Source organism: Thermobia domestica, chromosome 7 (assembly GCF_964235325.1).
Source record: "Thermobia domestica chromosome 7, izTheDome1.hap1.1, whole genome shotgun sequence".
Lineage (NCBI taxonomy): Eukaryota > Metazoa > Arthropoda > Insecta > Zygentoma > Lepismatidae > Thermobia > Thermobia domestica.
In genome coordinates, this window is record NC_137460.1 from 66,134,139 (window position 1) to 66,148,331 (window position 14,193).

Sequence of the window (14,193 nt, forward strand, 5' to 3'; positions counted from 1 at the left end):
CTCCCATCGGCGCCTAGGTCTTCCTAATGGTCGTTTTCCAATTAGTCTTCCAGTCAAGACTTTGAAAGCGTTTCTTCTTTCCTCCATCCTAGCTACATGACCTGCCCACCTAAGCCTCCTAGACTTGATGACCCTAACAATGTTGGGTAAACCGCATAAATTATGTAGTTCCTCGTTGTGAAGTTTCCGCCATTCCCCATTTCCGTTCCTCTTGGGTTCGAATATTCGTCTCAGGATCATGTTTTCAAATACTTTCAGTCTATGTTCTTCTTTCAGAATAAACAACTATGTTTCGCAACTATATAGAACAACATACATGATTATCGTTTTACATAAATTTAAACTTCAAATTCCTCGACAGAATTCGCGACGACAAGAGATTTTGAACTGAATAATAACATGAATTCCCTGCTTTTAATCGACATTTAACTTCTTCGTGAATATGATTTTCGTCTGTTAATACTGATCCTAGATATTTGAAAGTATCCACTTTATCAAAAGTATTATTTATTATTTTAACGCATCGCATCTATTATTTGCTGTATTGCGGTACCGACGCACTTCCATGTATTCAGTTTCTCTGCATTTACTTCTAAACCTATGTTCCTGCAAGCGTTTAATAAGATCTCTGCATTTCTTTCTTTTGTTCTCCTATCATCCCCTATTAAATTTACATCATCGGCATATGCCATAACCTGGTGGACTCCATACCCTCTAGGCCCTGGTTGCTATCTTTGATTTTCCTTATAGCGTATTACAGGACAAAGTTGGATAATAATGGCGACAACGCATCTCCTTGCTTCAGGCCATTTTCAACGTGAAAGCTCGTGGATAAAAATTTTCCTACCCGGACTTTACTTTGGGATTCATTTAAACATATCTTAGATAATCTAATTAGCTTTCTCGGTATTTCAAGTTCTGTAAGAACGTTGTATAATGTTTCTCTCCTAACCGAGTCGTACGCCTTTCTAAAATCAATAAATAGTTGATGTACCGGGGTATTGTGTTCCCACTTCTTTTCGAGAGTAGTAGAAAATGGATCGATCTGGGCCATACTAGGCCATATTAGAACAACTCAGGAGCACCCGGGAAATTGAGCACCGTGCACCGTGAGCCCACGGTCATTTACGACCTCCATTTTAGGGGTGAATTTATTCCCTTTTATGACCACTTTTTAGGGGGTGTATTCGTTCTCTTTTACGAGCACATTTTAGGGGGGAAATCGTTCCCTTTTATGAGCATATTTTCCAACCCCTATTCGAACACATAGAAGAACAGATAACACATAACACTACGTAACACACAGCAGAGCAGATAACACATAAGACTCGTTCCCTTTTACGACCTCCATTTTAAGGGGTGAACTCGTTCCCTTTTATGAGCACTTTTCCAACCCTTATTAACACATAGCAGAAATTACACTGAGACTTACGAACACATAGAAGAGAAGAGAACACATAACACTACGTAACATACAGCAGAGGAGATAACACATAAGAGTACGTAACATAACAAGGGTGTATTCATTCCCTTTTATGAGCATATTTTTCAACCCCTATTTTAACATAGGAGATAACACATAAGATTACGAACACATAGAAGAGAAGATAACACATAACACTACTTAACACACAGCAGAACAGATAACACATAAGAGTACCTAACATAACAAGGGTGTATTCATTCCCTTTTATGAGCATATTTTTCAACCCTTATTTTAACATAGCAGAAATTACACTGAGACTATGAACACACAGCAGAACAGATAATACATAGCACAGCTAATAAAAGAACATGGCTTATTTTCCAACCCCTATTTTAACATAGCAGAAATTACACTGAGACTATGAACACATAGCAGAGCAGATAATACATAGCACAGCTAATAAAAGAACATGGCTTATTTTCCAACCCTTATTTTAACATAGCAGAAATTACACTGAGACTATGAACACATAGCAGAGCAGATAATAAACACAACATCCTCCATTTTAGGGGTGTATTCATTCCCTTTTATGATTACTTTTGCAACCCCTATTTTAAGACAATGAATACCTATGTAACATAGCGATTCGATACGTTCTTTGAACCGATTTGGATGAAACTCGCCATATGGGGGTTTTCGACCATGCTGAGTACGAATATCATACATTTAGCAATAGGTCATCAGGTACTACATGTCCCAAAATTAGTGGTCATCGAGGTCAAAGGTCAAAATACTTAAAACCCAATAACTCGAAAACGAAGCAACGTATTGAGGTGCTGTTTCCAAATCTAGTAATAGGTCATCAACTAGTACAAGTCCCAAATTATTAAGATCATCGAGGTCAAAGGTCAACATACTTAAAACCCAATCACTCGAAAATGGATCCACATATTGAGGTGGTGTTTCCACATTTAGTAATTGGTCATCAGGTACCACAAGTTCCAAAATAATGTCCATCGAGGTCAAAGGTCAAAATACTTAAAACCCAATAACTCGAAAACGAAGCAACGTATTGAGGTGCTGTTTCCAAATCTAGTAATAGGTCATCAACTAGTACAAGTTCCAAATTATTAAGATCATCGAGGTCAAAGGTGAACATACTTAAAACCCAGTCACTCGAAAATGGATCCACATATTGAGGTGGTGTTTCCACATTTAGTAATTGGTCATCAGGTACCACAAGTTCCAAAATAATGTCCATCGAGGTCAAAGGTCAAAATACTTAAAACCCAATAACTCGAAAACGAAGCAACGTATTGAGGTTTGTTTCCAAATCTAGTAATAGGTCATCAACTAGTACAAGTCCCAAATTATTAAGATCACCGAGGTCAAAGGTCAACATACTTAAAACCTAATAACACGAAAACGGAGCCAAATATTGAGGTGCTGTTTCCACATTTAGAAAGAGGTCATCAACTAGTACAAATTCCAAAATAATGACCAGCGAGGTTAAAGGTCAACATACTTAAAATCTAAAACGGATCCAAGTATTGAGGTGCTGTTTTCCAAATTTGGTAATTGGTCATCAACTAGTACAAGTTTCAAAAATAATGGTCATCGAGAATGGTCATCGAGGTCAAAGGTCAAAATACTTAAAACCAAATAACTCTTAAATGGATCGACATACTGAGGTGCTGTTTCAACATTTAGCAAGAAATCATCAACTACTACAAGTTCCAAAATAATGATCATCGAGGTCAAAGGTCAACATACTTAAAACCTAATAACACGAAAACGGATCCAAGTATTGAGGTGCTGTTTTCCAAATTTGGTAATTGGTCATCAACTAGTACACGTTTCAAAAATAATGGTCATCGAGAATGGTCATCGAGGTCAAAGGTCAAAATACTTAGAACCAAATAACTCTTAAATGGATCGACATACTGAGGTGCTGTTTCCACATTTAGCAAGAGGTCATCAAATATTACAAGTTCCAAAATAATGATCATCGAGGTCAAATGTCAAAGTACTTGAAACCTAATTACACGAAAACGGAGCCAAATATTGAGGTGCTGTTTCCACATTTAGCAAGAGGTCATCAACTAGTACAAATTCCAAAATAATGACCATCGAGGTCAAAGGTCAAAACTCGAAAACGGAGCCAAATATTGAGGTGCTGTTTCCACATTTAGCAAGAGGTCATCAGCTAGTACAAATTCCAAAATAATGACCATCGAGGTTAAAGGTCAACATACTTAAAATCTAAAACGGATCCAAGTATTGAGGTGCTGTTTTCCAAATTTGGTAATTGGTCATCAACTAGTACAAGTTTCAAAAATAATGGCCATCGAGAATGGTCATCGAGGTCAAAGGTCAAAATACTTAAAACCAAATAACTCTTAAATGGTTCGACATACTGAAGTGCTGTTTCCACATTTAGCAAGAGGTCATCAACTACTACAAGTTCCAAAATAATGACCATCGAGGTCAAAGGTCAAAACTCGAAAACGGATCCAAGTATTGAGGTTGTGTTTTCCAAATTTGGTAATTGGTCATCAACCACTACAAGTTCCAAAAATAATGACCATCGAGGTCAAAGGTCAATCTCGTAAATGAAACCACATATTGAGATAACGTTTCCTCATTTAGTAAATTTGTGTGATCTATTCAGTTTTGTACAAAGCAGAAAAAAAGTGAAGAAGGAATAAATTTGAGAACATAATTTTAACTAGCGCAGAATTTCTGTACCTTTTTGGGCTATTCAAAAGAAAGCAAATTATTTAAGCAAAACGAAGAAAGCGAACATGGACCATTTTACTCAAATTTGGATTGAGTATTTATATTTGTATGAACCAGAAAAAAAGAGAAGAAGGTGCAATATTTCTGTACAATTTTGTACTACCCAATTAATCACAAGAAATTCAAAGAAGGGTCATTTTATACGTTTTTGTGCTATTCAAATAATAAAGGCAACAAATTTCAGTGGTCTATTTTATTTTTGTACCAATCAGAAGAAAAGCAAAGATATCCCATTCTCAGACTTTTATACCATTTTGTACTACTCCAATAAAAGAAGGAATACCAATCAGAAAAAAAGAAGTGAAGATCAGGTGGATTATTTAATTTTGTACTAGCCCATTATGTACTGTTTAAACAAACGAAAATTGACCATTATGTAACTTTTGAAATACTGAAATGTTCTATTTTTGTATCAATCAGAAAAACCCGAAGAAGGATCATTTTAACAAGTTCATAATTTCGATGTTCTACTTTTTATACCAACGAGAAAAAAATGAACTAGCTGAATATACGAAAAAATAAATTTAAGTGACCTATTCAATTTTGTACCAATGCTGAAATGTCATTTTTAACTGGTTCAGAATTTTACTACTCAAATAAACAATGGAATATTTAGTTTTGTACCACCGAGAAAAAACAAAGAATATTGTACCATTTTGGAGTTTTCAAATAAACAAAGGACTTATAATTTGTGTCAACTCTAAAAAGGATCATTTTAACTAGCTGAGTATTTTATATCATTTTGTATTATTTCAACAAGCAAAAGGAAAAAGCAAAAAAGGATCATTTTAACTAGTCTAATAAACGAAGGCATAAATATGAGTGAGACCAGAGAAAAACCGAAGAAGGCCCATTTTAACTAACTGAGAATTTCTGTACCTTTTTGTACTATTTAAACAAACGATGGGATAAATTTGAGTGACCTGTTTTTTGTACTAACCAGAGAAATCGAAGAAGGTCCAATTTAGCTAACTCAGAATTTATATACCTTTATACTAGCTCAATGAACGAAAGAACAAATTTGGGTGTTCTACTTTTTAATACCAAACAAGGAAGAACCATTTTAACTTGCTGAGTATTTTATACCATTTTGTACTATTCAAATAAACGAAAGAAAAAGCGAAAAAAGACCTTTTTAACTAGCGCAGAATTTCTGTAACGCAAAAATTAATTTGGATAGAGTAACAAGAAAGAAAGCAAAGATATGCCATATTAACTATTTAATTAAACGAAGGGATAAATTTAAGTGATCTATTCCATTTTGTACCAAGGAGACTTAGAATTTCTAGAGAACAAAATTGTACTAACCAGAAAATACCGAAGGAGGCCCATTTTAACTAACTGAGAATTTCTGTACCTTTTTGTACTATTTCAACAAACGATGGGATAAATTTGAGTGGCCTGTTTTTTGTACCAACCAGAAAAATCGAAGAAGGTCCAATTTAGCTAACTCAGAATTTATGCACCTTTGTACTAGTCCAATGAACGAAAGAACAAATTTGGGTGTTCTACTTTTTTTTATACCAAACAAAGAAGAACCATTTTGTACTACTCAAATAAACGAAAGAAAAAGCGAAAAAAGACCATTTTTAACTAGCTTAGAATTTATATACGTTTTGTACTAATCAAATAAATGAAGGAATATTTAGTTTTGTACCAAGCAAAATAAGAATAAAATTTGGATGGCCTATTTTCTTATATACCAACAAAAATGGAGCAAATTTGAGTGGCATACATACATACTTTTGTAGCAACGAAAAAAACAAGAAACCGAAGGAGGAATAAATCTGAGTGACCTATTCAGTTTTGTACTAAAGCGAGAAAGGTAAAATTTAAATAGCTCAGTATTTATGTACATTTTGTACTATTAAACGAAGGAATAAATTTCGATGTTCTACAAAGGAAACGGAGAAGGGGTCATTTTATTTAATTTTATAGTACTCAAATATACAAAGGTATAAATCTGTGAGACCTATTCAGTTTTGTACTAAGCAGAAAATTTGTTGGCTTTTTTAGAAAGACCATTTTATTTTTTGTATTACTCAAATAAAGAAACCTATTCCGATTTGCCGGCTACTTTTTTTCGCTAATCATTTTTTGTGCTCTAAAGCAAAGAGAGACCATTTTTAACTAGCTTAGAATGTATGTGCCTTTTTGTAACGAAGGAACAAATTTGTGTATCAATCCTGCTGCGAGTATATCAATTAGTACATAGATTAAAAAATAAAACAGTATGGCATTATTGCGACTTTCATTTCCGAATACATACGGATTAAATCACTATGGCAAAAAAAAATACTACTTTCTCCTTATGCTTATTTGGAGTAGACTTAAGAGGATCAAGCATTATTTTAAACTCGTAATCTAGCCAACCAGTATTTGGAAACTTGGTGAAAAAGAATAACAAAATGTTTTTTTTCTCACAATAAAGCTATATGTAAAAAAGTGACATAAAAGGGCTATATTAAACATCAGTAAATACTACTTTTTCCTTATGCTTATTTGGAGTAGGCTTAAGAGAATTTAGGTGTCTTTCCATTATACTTTGATAACAATAATTCCCCGATTAATAGTAGGTTTTACAAAAACGATACATTGTGTAAGAATTTCCAATTAATAGCGGTATTGCACTGTACTTATAATAGTCTGTAATAGTGCAGTTTATTTTTGGAATGAGAGTAGGTTTTACAAGAACATTAAAGCTTTTTAAATAGGTTACATTGCACAAGAGTTTTAAAGGCGTATTGTAGTGTACATTATCTAGTCTACAGAAATAATGATCTCTGAGAGAGTTATTAGGTAAAGATAAAACTTACCCGATAACAATTACACCACCATTCTGCGATAATTTTGCGAACACATTTATACCATCTAATTTCTCAGATTTAAGGCTAAATTAAATGAGGAAGAGGTGTACTACAAATTGTGCAAAAGTATTTGGGAGATATAAGTAAGAAGTACTAGGATGGAATTAGCAGATGTACCAATAGAAGAATTTCAGAACTTCTATTTTAATTTTGGGGTGGATAAACATGCCTATTAACACTATTTGTAATAACGATGATTCCGTGGGTGTAGATTGTCTTAGATAGAATACAGGTAATTCTTCCATTAAAATTTACAACAAATTGATTTGCCAAATTTTGTTCATTGTTCAGACAAGCGTTTAAAGGGTATTATCTTTCACTTACTATACTGATGAGTGGATCAAATACAAGACTGTTTAGAACTAATTTTACACACCAAAGAATATTTTACAGATATGGATAAAGTTAACAGAGGCTTATTAGGTCAATTTCCAAGTATCGAATTTCTATTCAGCAGGGTAATACAAATATTAATCTTGCTGACCTTGGTCTAAAATGCATGCCGAAGACCGTAGAAGAAAGAATTTGTTTTCTAATTTCTGGAGTGGGGCTAAGAAGCTTGTTTGTTGTATAAAAGGTATACTCCAATATGGATTTTGTTTTCGAAAGCATAACGAGTTTACTGCAAACGATAAATTGACACTCTACTAGTGGGTTTCTAATTGTTGGCTAGATTACGAGTTTAAAATAATGCTTGATCCTCTTAAGTCTACTCCAAATAAGCATAAGGAGAAAGTAGTATTTTTTTTGCCATAGTGATTTAATCCGTATGTATTCGGAAATGAAAGTCGCAATAATGCCATACTGTTTTATTTTTTAATCTATGTACTAATTGATATACTCGCAGCAGGATTGATACACAAATTTGGTCCTTCGTTAAAAAAAGGCACATACATTCTAAGCTAGTTAAAAATGGTCTCTCTTTGCTTTAGAGCACAAAAAATAGGTTTCTTTATTTGAGTAATACAAAAGATAAAATGGTCTTTCTAAAAAAGCCAACAAATTTTCTGCTTAGTACAAAACTGAATAGGTCACACAGATTTATACCTTTGTATATTTGAGTACTACAAAATTAAATAAAATGACCCCTTCTCCGTTTTCTTCTGTAGAATATCCAAATTTATTCCTTCGTTTAATAGTACAAAATGTACATAAATACTGAGCTATTTAAATTTTACCTTTCTCGCTTTAGTACAAAACTGAATAGGTCACTCAGATTTATTCCTCCTTCGGTTTCTTGTTTTTTTCGTTGCTACAAAAGTATGTATGTATGTCACTCAAATTTGCTCCATTATTGTTGGTATATAAGAAAATGGGCCATCCAAATTTTATTCTTATTTTGCTTGGTACAAAACTAAATATTCCTTCATTTATTTGATTAGTACAAAACGTATATAAATTCTGAGCTAGTTAAAAATTGTCTTTTTTCGCTTTTCCTTTCGTTTATTTGAGTAGTACAAAATGGTTCTTCTTTGTTTGGTATAAAAAAAAGTAGAACACCCAAATTTGTTGTTTCGTTCATTGGACTAATACAAAGGTGCATAAATTCTGAGTTAGCTAAATTGGACCTTCTTCGATTTTTCTGGTTGGTACAAAAAACAGGCCGCTCAAATTTATCCCATCGTTTGTTGAAATAGTACAAAAAGGTACAGAAATTCTCAGTTAGTTAAAATGGGCCTCCTTCGGTTTTTTCTGGTTAGTACAATTTTGTTCTCTAGAAATTCTAAGTCTCCTTGGTACAAAATGGAATAGATCACTTAAATTTATCCCTTCGTTTATTTAAATAGTTAATATGGCATATCTCTGCTTTCTTTCTTGTTACTCTATCCAAATTAATTTTTGCGTTACAGAAATTCTGCGCTAGTTAAAAAGGTCTTTTTTCGCTTTTTCTTTCGTTTATTTGAATAGTACAAAATGGTATAAAATACTCAGCAAGTTAAAATGGTTCTTCCTTGTTTGGTATAAAAAAGTAGAACACCCAAATTTGTTCTTTCGTTCATTGAGCTAGTATAAAGGTATATAAATTCTGAGTTAGCTAAATTGGACCTTCTTCGATTTCTCTGGTTAGTACAAAAAACAGGTCACTCAAATTTATCCCATCGTTTGTTTAAATAGTACAAAAAGGTACAGAAATTCTCAGTTAGTTAAAATGGGCCTTCTTCGGTTTTTCTCTGGTCTCACTCATATTTATGCCTTCGTTTATTAGACTAGTTAAAATGATCCTTTTTTGCTTTTTCCTTTTGCTTGTTGAAATAATACAAAATGATATAAAATACTCAGCTAGTTAAAATGATCCTTTTTAGAGTTGACACAAATTATAAGTCCTTTGTTTATTTGAAAACTCCAAAATGGTACAATATTCTTTGTTTTTTCTCGGTGGTACAAAACTAAATATTCCATTGTTTATTTGAGTAGTAAAATTCTGAATCAGTTAAAAATGACATTTCAGCATTGGTACAAAATTGAATAGGTCACTTAAATTTATTCTTTCGTATATTCAGCTAGTTCATTTTTTTCTCCTTGGTATAAAAAGTAGAACATCGAAATTATGAACTTGTTAAAATGATCCTTCTTCGGGTTTTTCTGATTGATACAAAATAGAACATTTCAGTATTTCTAAAGTTACATAGTGGTCAATTTTCGTTTGTTTAAACAGTACATAATGGGCTAGTACAAAATTAAATAATCCACCTGATCTTCACTTCTTTTTTTCTGATTGGTATTCCTTCGTTTATTGGAGTAGTACAAAATGGTATAAAAGTCTGAGAATGGCATATCTTTGCTTTTCTTCTGATTGGTACAAAAATAAAATAGACCACTGAAATTTGTTGCCTTTATTATTTGAATAGCAAAAAAAGGTATAAAATGACCCTTCTTTGAATTTCTTGTGATTATTTGGGTAGTACAAAATTGTACAGAAATATTGCACCTTCTTCTCTTTTTTTCTGGTTCATACAAATATAAATACTCCATCCAAATTTGAGTAAAATGGTCCATGTTCGCTTTCTTCGTTTTGCTTAAATAATTTGCTTTCTTTTGAATAGCCCAAAAAGGTACAGAAATTCTGCGCTAGTTAAAATTATGTTCTCAAATTTATTCCTTCTTCACTTTTTTTCTGCTTTGTACAAAATTGAATAGATCACACAAATTTACTAAATGAGGAAACGTTATCTCAATATGTGGTTTCATTTACGAGATTGACCTTTGACCTCGATGGTCATTATTTTTGGAACTTGTAGTGGTTGATGACCAATTACCAAATTTGGAAAACACAACCTCAATACTTGGATCCGTTTTCGAGTTTTGACCTTTGACCTCGATGGTCATTATTTTGGAACTTGTAGTAATTGATGACCTCTTGCTAAATGTGGAAACAGCACCTCAGTATGTAGAACCATTTAAGAGTTATTTGGTTTTAAGTATTTTGACCTTTGACCTCGATGACCATTCTCGATGACCATTATTTTTGAAACTTGTAGTAGTTGATGACCAATTACCAAATTTGGAAAACAGCACCTCAATACTTGGATCCGTTTTAGATTTTAAGTATGTTGACCTTTAACCTCGATGGTCATTATTTTGGAATTTGTACTAGTTGATGACCTCTTGCTAAATGTGGAAACAGCACCTCAATATTTGGCTCCGTTTTCGAGTTTTGACCTTTGACCTCGATGGTCATTATTTTGGAATTTGTACTAGTTGATGACCTCTTGCTAAATGTGGAAACAGCACCTCAATATTTGGCTCCGTTTTCGTGTTATTAGGTTTCAAGTACTTTGACCTTTGACCTCGATGATCATTATTTTGGAACTTGTAATATTTGATGACCTCTTGCTAAATGTGGAAACAGCACCTCAGTATGTCGATCCATTTAAGAGTTATTTGGTTTTAAGTATTTTGACCTTTGACCTCGATGACCATTCTCGATGACCATTATTTTTGAAACTTGTACTAGTTGATGACCAATTACCAAATTTGGAAAACAGCACCTCAATACTTGGATCCGTTTTAGATTTTAAGTATGTTGACCTTTAACCTCGCTGGTCATTATTTTGGAATTTGTACTAGTTGATGACCTCTTGCTAAATGTGGAAACAGCACCTCAATATTTGGCTCCGTTTTCGTGTTATTAGGTTTTAAGTATGTTGACCTTTGACCTCTATGATCTTAATAATTTGGGACTTGTACTAGTTGATGACCTATTACTAGATTTGGAAACAGCACCTCAATACGTTGCTTCGTTTTCGAGTTATTGGGTTTTAAGTATTTTGACCTTTGACCTCGATGGACATTATTTTGGAACTTGTGGTACCTGATGACCAATTACTAAATGTGGAAACACCACCTCAATATGTGGATCCATTTTCGAGTGATTGGGTTTTAAGTATGTTGACCTTTGACCTCGATGATCTTAATAATTTGGGACTTGTACTAGTTGATGACCTATTACTAGATTTGGAAACAGCACCTCAATACGTTGCTTCGTTTTCGAGTTATTGGGTTTTAAGTATTTTGACCTTTCACCTCGATGACCACTAATTTTGGGACATGTAGTACCTGATGACCTATTGCTAAATGTATGATATTCGTACTCAGCATGGTCGAAAACGCCCATATGCCGAGTTTCATCCAAATCGGTTCAAAGAACGTATCGAATCGCTATGTTACATAGGTATTCATTGTCTTAAAATAGGGGTTGCAAAAGTAATCATAAAAGGGAATGAATACACCCCTAAAATGGAGGATGTTGTGTTTATTATCTGCTCTGCTATGTGTTCATAGTCTCAGTGTAATTTCTGCTATGTTAAAATAAGGGTTGGAAAATAAGCCATGTTCTTTTATTAGCTGTGCTATGTATTATCTGCTCTGCTATGTGTTCATAGTCTCAGTGTAATTTCTGCTATGTTAAAATAGGGGTTGGAAAATAAGCCATGTTCTTTTATTAGCTGTGCTATGTATTATCTGTTCTGCTGTGTGTTCATAGTCTCAGTGTAATTTCTGCTATGTTAAAATAAGGGTTGAAAAATATGCTCATAAAAGGGAATGAATACACCCTTGTTATGTTAGGTACTCTTATGTGTTATCTGTTCTGCTGTGTGTTAAGTAGTGTTATGTGTTATCTTCTCTTCTATGTGTTCGTAATCTTATGTGTTATCTCCTATGTTAAAATAGGGGTTGAAAAATATGCTCATAAAAGGGAATGAATACACCCTTGTTATGTTACGTACTCTTATGTGTTATCTCCTCTGCTGTATGTTACGTAGTGTTATGTGTTCTCTTCTCTTCTATGTGTTCGTAAGTCTCAGTGTAATTTCTGCTATGTGTTAATAAGGGTTGAAAAAGTGCTCATAAAAGGGAACGAGTTCACCCCTTAAAATGGAGGTCGTAAAAGGGAACGAGTCTTATGTGTTATCTGCTCTGCTGTGTGTTACGTAGTGTTATGTGTTATCTGTTCTTCTATGTGTTCGAATAGGGGTTGGAAAATATGCTCATAAAAGGGAACGATTTCCCCCCTAAAATGTGCTCGTAAAAGAGAACGAATACACCCCCTAAAAAGTGGTCATAAAAGGGAATAAATTCACCCCTAAAATGGAGGTCGTAAAAGACCGTGGGCTCACGGTGCACGGTGCTCAATTTCCCGGGTGCTCCTGAGTTGTTCTAATATGGCCTAGTATGGCCCAGATCGATCCATTTTCTACTACTTTCGAGTATATGGCGAATGGTAAATATTTGGTCGATAGTTGATCGATTTCATCTAAATCCGCTCTGATATTCTCCAATAATTTCGTCTACGTAGGGGTCAATCTTGCTAATTGAATATTTGAAAGGATTTTATAGGATGTTTACAGAAGAGAAATCCCTCGATAATTGTTACAGTCAGTTTTGTCGCCTTTCTTGTGAATTGGAACAATGATTGATTCTTTCCACTCTTGTGGCAATTCTTCCTTGTTCCATATAAGGATAATGAGTTTGTGTATCTTGTTCCACAATTTTTCGCCTCCAGCTAAAATTAACTCAACCGGAATTTCGTCTACGCTCGGAGATTTGTGTTTGTTTAATTTCTTTATAGCGGTTTCTATTTCTATTCGGTTACGTTCTGGAATATACGATTCTCCTTTTCTCCACGCACATTAGTTTTTGGCTGCGTGTTGATCAAATAGTCAAAGAAATCTTTCCATCTATTTAAGAGGCTATCCGTATCAGTGAGAACTGTTCCGTCAGCTTTCTTTAATATATAAGCACGAGTTCATAGCCTTTCTTAAATTCGCTGATTTCCTTATACATGTCTCGGATGTTTTTAGTTTTACTGTTATCTTCAAGTTTCTTAATTTTAGCTTTCAAACAATCGCGTTTCATTGTTTTAAAAGTTTTGGAAGTTTCCCGTCTGATGTCTACGAAATTTTGTGTAGTTATTTCATTCGGATTTTGTAGCCAATATAATTTTGCCTGTTTTCTCTTCTCTGCTAGTTTAATACATTCCTGGTTAAACCAAGAACCTGGTTTGTTCCTATGCATTTCCGCGTGTCCCGATTTATATTTTGCTGAAATTTTAATACTGTCTCTAATTTCAATCCAAGTGTCTTCAACACTAGTGCACTCCGAATCTTCTAAAGCCGAGATTCAATTCGAAACTTCAATCTTGTATTCCTCTCTTACCTGGCTCTCATCTAATTTCTTTAAATTAAATTTCTCCGTTTTCGGACATTGAATATTTCTTTTATTCAACGATAATATTTGTCTTATTATCGCTGCTACCAGGTAGTGATCAGTGTCACAACCGGACATCAATTATGCTAGATTGCCTTCTTCTTTCTACTAAAACGTGACATATTTGATTATGTGGTTTTCCGTCTGGTGAGGTCCATGCGTATTTATGAACGTCGCTATGTGAGAATTTTGTACTCTTCACGATTAGGTTTTTGGATGTTGCAAAGTTCACGAGTCTAACACCGTTGTCATTACTTTCCTTATGCCGACTTTCGTTCCCTATAATCGGTTTGAAAATATCCTCCCGTCCTACATTCGCATTGAAATCCCCTAATAGAATTTCCATATGGTATCGTGGGAGTTGGTGAAATATCCGTTCCATTTCTTCGTAAA